Raw genomic sequence first — 6,000 nt, forward strand, 5'->3', positions numbered from 1 at the left:
AAATTATTGTGGCAAAATAGAGGCATTAACCAAAGACACAAGATATCCCTTGAATGTAAGAAAAATCATTGCGTCAAGAAAAAGACGTCTGCGGAAAGCCGTCATAGGTGCAATCAAGTATAGAAAACTACAAGATAGTACTTTCGAAGAAAAGGTTATCGCTCTGAAAAAAGATTTATTTAATGGACCGCACCATGTTTTTGGAGACCATACTTCTTGTCTACCATATTTTTGTACAAATGAACCAAATACAGAGGACATGCTTGATGTAAATTATGTACCAGCATTAAAAGAATGCAGTCTATTTTCTCAATTAATGATATATAATTCTCGTTTGGTGCTAAATTCAAAAAGTTTAATTTATAATTTTTCTACTAATATTTCAGAATCTTTTAATAACATGATTGCAAAATTTGTAGGCGGCAAGAGAATTAACTACTCTCAAAGACAATCGTACATGGGACGATGTGCAGCGGCGGTAATCGCATTTAATACAAATAAGTTACATTGCACAATTCAAAAACAAGTTTATAAAAATAGCCCAAAAGCCTTCATAAATCGCTTAGAATCAAGAAGGTTGAAAAAAAATAAAAAAAAAATAGGAAAATCTTGGCGAAAACCAATACATACTGTTCCTTTATCTAATCCAGATTATGGAGAGAGTTGCCAAAAACCTGATATGGACAAAAATCAATATCAATTGTTAAAAGAAACTTTTTTGAAAAAACTCAAACTGACAAACTATGAGAGGAGGGATATAGAAAGACGCACCGTATTACAATCTGAATGTGCAGAATGGCTAGAAAGGCGACGAAACCTTCTTACTGCCTCTGTTTTTGGTAAGGTGTGTAAGCGGCGAGAAAATACAAAATTTGGGCCTTTGGTAAAACGTTTATTATATAGCCAATCATTAGCCAACGTGAAAGCGGTAAAATATGGTAAAGAAAATGAATCAATAGCTTTACAACAGCTTAGTGTACAAGAACGGATTAAGATTGAGAGATGTGGATTGTTTATCGATGATGTGTATGATTTTATCGGTGCAACGCCAGATGGCATCAGCGATGATGATACAATTATTGAAATAAAATGTCCTTTCTCAGCTGCTGGAATAAGTGCAGATGAAGCTATTGTACAGAAAAAAATTAAATTTTGGAAAGTAGATAAAGACAGGAATATGGTAATAGATAAAAATCACGATTGGTACTTCCAGATTCAGGGGCAGCTTCATATTACTAAGAAAGATGTCTGTTTATTTGGAGTTTGGACGGGATATAATTTTCCTGTTAAAATAGAATTAATCAAAAAAGACGAGACATTTTGGATTGAAAAGATTGAAAAAAAGATATATCACTTTTATATGAATTGTCTACTGCCAGAAATAGTAGATCCCAGAACCAGTAGATCTATGAATATTAGAGAACCAGAAAGGCTGAATTTCTAAATTTTTATTTTAAATTTTATTATGCTTAATATATTTTCAACAAGTCTATATTACATCACTATTTTATAGTTCATCAAGATATATCTAATTTACTAATATAGTTTACTGTTACGAGACACCCAGAACGAGTGTAATTTTATGAAATTCAAAATAATATGTATACTTACATCTAAATAATGATACCTGATCTTGCTGGCGATTCCACTGCGCCATATTTTGTATAAGCATTCGTCTCTGCAGCCGTGAGTTTTGGTTCCGTGTAAAAAGTACATTTTGTTCTCAAGGTCAAAAACCAAATTGGTTGTGCCAATGGCTTATAACCATTCCTCATAAATGATTATAACTGATATCACCTCATGATCAGTGCCACGCACGAGTTAACTCGCGGGATCTTTTAAACGTCATAACTTCTGAATGAACTGTTTGTGTATATTTTCTTAACAATATTTATCATTTTAGTGTGAAAATATTCACGTTAAACATGTTGATTTGGTAAATTTTCACAAATATTTATCATTCTATTCTTATTTCATATTTTTTAAGGGATTCATTTTATTCCAAAAATAACTGACCTACAAGTACCCACCTGGTAAAAATTGAATTTGGATTGGATGGAATTTCCTAGTAGATGTTCCAACTAAACAACATGACGCTTTCTATATATTATTTACTGTTAGTTTTGAAATTATTGTATTTGAAATAAATAATGTATCAATAATACACATAGAAATCAATAGATATATAAAATAGATATCACAGTTTAAAAATCAGAAAGATCAATGCATATTACCATTGTTTATGTTACAATATAAAACAACATTTATCATTGAACGTAGGTACCAAGAAAAATAGACTTCATTAAAATGTGTCAATATAGTATATACCCGATATAATTATATAAATTATTATATTGTTAATTACTCTGTGGGGTCCATATATACTGCTTCAATTGTAATTTAATTTTACAGTATAATTATTTATGTTAAGTACTTGATTTACTTATTATATGTACAAATGTAATATACTTACCTACTTATTAGGATATATCTTGGTGAATTTTAAAATAAGAGGAAATTAAATGGAGGTCATCGTGTCTAACTAAATGTCTAACTAGACGTTGTTAAGTCTTATATAAATATTTATACATTATTAAATTGTTTTTCTGTTTTTTATTGATGTAAAGACATGGCATGTATTCAAAGTAATAACAAATTAGCTGTGTACTATTTATTTAACTTATATTAAAACCCCAAGATTGATTTCGTCTTACGACATATTTTATTCTTCTAAGTTTTACTATGACATTGTAATATGAACCATGGATATAGTATAGTACTTAAAAAAATCAAAACTGGTAATATATTATTTCAATATTTAATAGTCAATTTTCATTTGAAGTCAGCATTTAATTACTGGTATAACACATAATTATTAACTGATATCTACAACTTCAGATGGACAAATTAATTGATATATCATATTATCAGTTTTCATTTCCTTTCAACAATGTATTCATTCTAGCAGCTATTTTAAATATCTTACTAGTTTTTATGTCATGGCACCTTACAAAGGCTCCGAGCAACCGTATACTGAGCTTCGAGAACAGATGTTTACGACGGATACTGGGTGTGCGGTAATTTTAGAAGTAACGGGAGATAAAAGAACGCACCAAATAGCCTCGCATCACGTTGAGAGTGAATACGCAACTTTGTACCTGGCCCGGCCACGTGCTGCGAGTGCCTGAAGAGAATCCCAATCTGGTTTGCCTGTTCTTCAAGCCAACCGGATTCCGGCGTCCTGGATGGCCGCTAAATACTATCTATATAGCATATCTGGCGGAGTTACGGGCTGCTAGTATGACCTGGAACGATGCAAAAAAACTAGAGTGACAGAGATTCTTGGAGGCGCCGCATTGTATCCATATGCTGCAACTAAGATGCAGATATAGCCGAAGAGAAGAATTAATATACAGCATCTAGAAAACTTAAAGTCTTTGAAATGGTGTTAGAAAGACAATGTTTCTAATATCAAAGTGATATTGAGGATGAAAAAGAAAAGACTTGGAGAGTAAGCTCTACCAAATGACATACCTGATATGATACAAGTAACTGATATGCAAAATTATATTATATTTTAGAATATTATGAATCAATTTAGCAACTTTTATATCATTATCGATAATAAATTTAGTGCAAAAATGTAATTATAAAATTGTTTTATTTTTTAAATATGTATGCGAGATAGACATAGCTATAGGTTACAAACATTAGTCACTTTATATTTACCTTTTGTAATTGTACTATTAAATCTATAAAATGGGTATATATGCTTGATGGTCTACGTCATAAATAATATTATATGAATCACGCCATGTTCGGATCGTACGCCGAAAGTCGGATTTATTTCATTATTAATTAAAAGATTTATTTCATTCCATCTTATTCATATGAAACCGTCGACAAGCAAAGATCTCGGTAGACATTTTCTCCATCTGCAAAAAACATAACATATGAACTGTTAATAGTGTGATTTTTAATCTTTTATAGTGTGCGACTGTTTGAAGAATGGTAATTAAAACGGATTAGTGATAATACAAAGCATCAAAAAAGATTGATTAACTAAAATAAAGTAATCAGGTAGGTAACATGTTTAATAACAACTAGAACGCCTTAGATTATATCAAACAAATAAATATGAAATCACAGGCATTCTCGCAATAACCTCTAAACTAACCACGCAACTAATGTAGACTAAGAAAACAATAAATTAACACTTGAATAATATATGCAAAACACACAGAATACTACTACAGTAATAAATAACATAATATTGTACTTACAGATAGTGTTTCTTATTCCTGATATAAAACACAATTCCTTCGTTAGGTATCTTGCAATTTGCTATCAACATAATCTGACAGCAGAGAGTTTTTTCTATTAGTCTATGGCCAAAAATACGGATTTACTTGGCCGGCTAAAAAAAAGATTTTAATATAGCAAGAACATTTTGAATATGCGACAAATAAATAAAAGTATATATAATATAGTTGTTAAAAAAATCTGTGTACATTATAAAATATATTTAATATTATAAATACATATATTTTTTAAATTCATGTTATAATTTGTAAACGACGAAGCACGTCAGCTAATACGCATAGTAAATGTTTAAACTTTGGTAATCAAATTCGAATGTGACAGAAAGAGAAAGAAAAACTTTTTAATCATATTAGCATGCGTAAAAGAGATGTAACATAATATCACTTTCACTTTAAAAATCATACCTAGTATTCAATGTCATAGTTCAACTTTAAATGAAAAAACAGAAACTCTAGGTAAGCATGTGTGCCCTTAACAGTACCGTATTGTTCGAAGAACTACTGCATACAAAAAATGATAGAAATGCCATTTTAGACATTACAATTTGTATGAACTTGATGTATACAAATTCACTCTGTTTCTGTTATTGTTTTTGACTCAGTGTTTAGTTGATGGGCTCGCTGTTAAGTCTTCCAATATAATTATTAAATCTTTGTATGTCTTGATAGGGGATCAATAAATCAATAATTAAAAACATGCGATACAGAAAGAAGTGATATAAGCAAGGTGCTTAAAATGTAAATATGTATACTTAAATAATTATTAGAAAATGTAGAAAATAACTTGTTATGAATAAATGAATTGAAAATTAAATGTCGTTTTAATATGTACTCAAAATCGTAGTATATACGTAGTATACGAGTACAGTATCTCAAAATTTTTTTCAAAACGAGATAATTGGTATTTAAGATATTTAATAAAAGGTCATCTTTTCTTCATTTAAGAAAACACTGCCATTTCTTGAGTTAGAGACATACAAAAGGAAATTTCCTGCAGACTTAATTTGAAAATAAAATCAATAGATATTATCAAAAGATTAAAAATTACAAGAGAGGCTACCGAAAGTTTGCAGGATACATAATAAGAATACCATTTATATTAGATTAAAACGCTGAAGATTTTATCTTTTGTTTGCGACAATATTTCACAAATACAACTTCAATAATTGAACAATTATTATTGTCAACTTGTCCATGACAGAAGTAAAACCTTTTGTTTTTCTCTATTTTCGAACACATTTCTTTTTAGGAGGTGCCTGATTTTGCCATAATGGAATCAGCAAAAGATACTCAAAATAAAATGTTATTTCGTATGCAAGTAAGCAAGTAGAGTGTTATGTGTGTCTCATTGTGAATTTCATCAGTATTTGAGAGTTGTTGGGATATTCCATTGGAGTTTGAGAATTGTTCGTTTTTCTTGACAGTTATTACAACAAACATTAGGACCGAGTGGAATTTGAATTCTAATTTTTCACTTCCAAAGTAATGGGCCCTTATTGATTAAGCTACTGATTCTAGTGTAACTGTGCACAGAATTCTCGTCGTCACTGTAATCCATCCCACCTCCACTTCCACTAAGGACCTCTGCATACTAACAAAGTTAATCATCTGTTAGATCACGGTCTTTGTAACATATTTGTATAAGTGTAAAAATATTGAAAGCAGTTCTGTACATTAG

The 6,000-nt window shown here is 30.2% G+C and overlaps 1 long non-coding RNA gene across 1 annotated transcript; it reads right to left on the reverse strand.

Annotated features, from left to right (window-relative positions):
* Positions 1-2,615: 2,615 nt before the first annotated feature.
* LOC147067361 (uncharacterized) lies at positions 2,616-4,359 on the reverse strand. The gene is made up of 3 exons (XR_015071444.1): positions 4,284-4,359; positions 3,730-3,935; positions 2,616-3,305 (listed from the first exon to the last, which is right to left on the reverse strand). It is a non-coding gene; the product is annotated as an uncharacterized LOC147067361 (long non-coding RNA).
* Between the last annotated feature and the right edge of the window lie 1,641 nt (positions 4,360-6,000).

The sequence above is a fragment of the Rhyacophila brunnea genome, unplaced genomic scaffold (assembly GCF_057557595.1).
Source record: "Rhyacophila brunnea isolate RB1 unplaced genomic scaffold, BYU_Rbru_1.0 scaffold_4, whole genome shotgun sequence".
Lineage (NCBI taxonomy): Eukaryota > Metazoa > Arthropoda > Insecta > Trichoptera > Rhyacophilidae > Rhyacophila > Rhyacophila brunnea.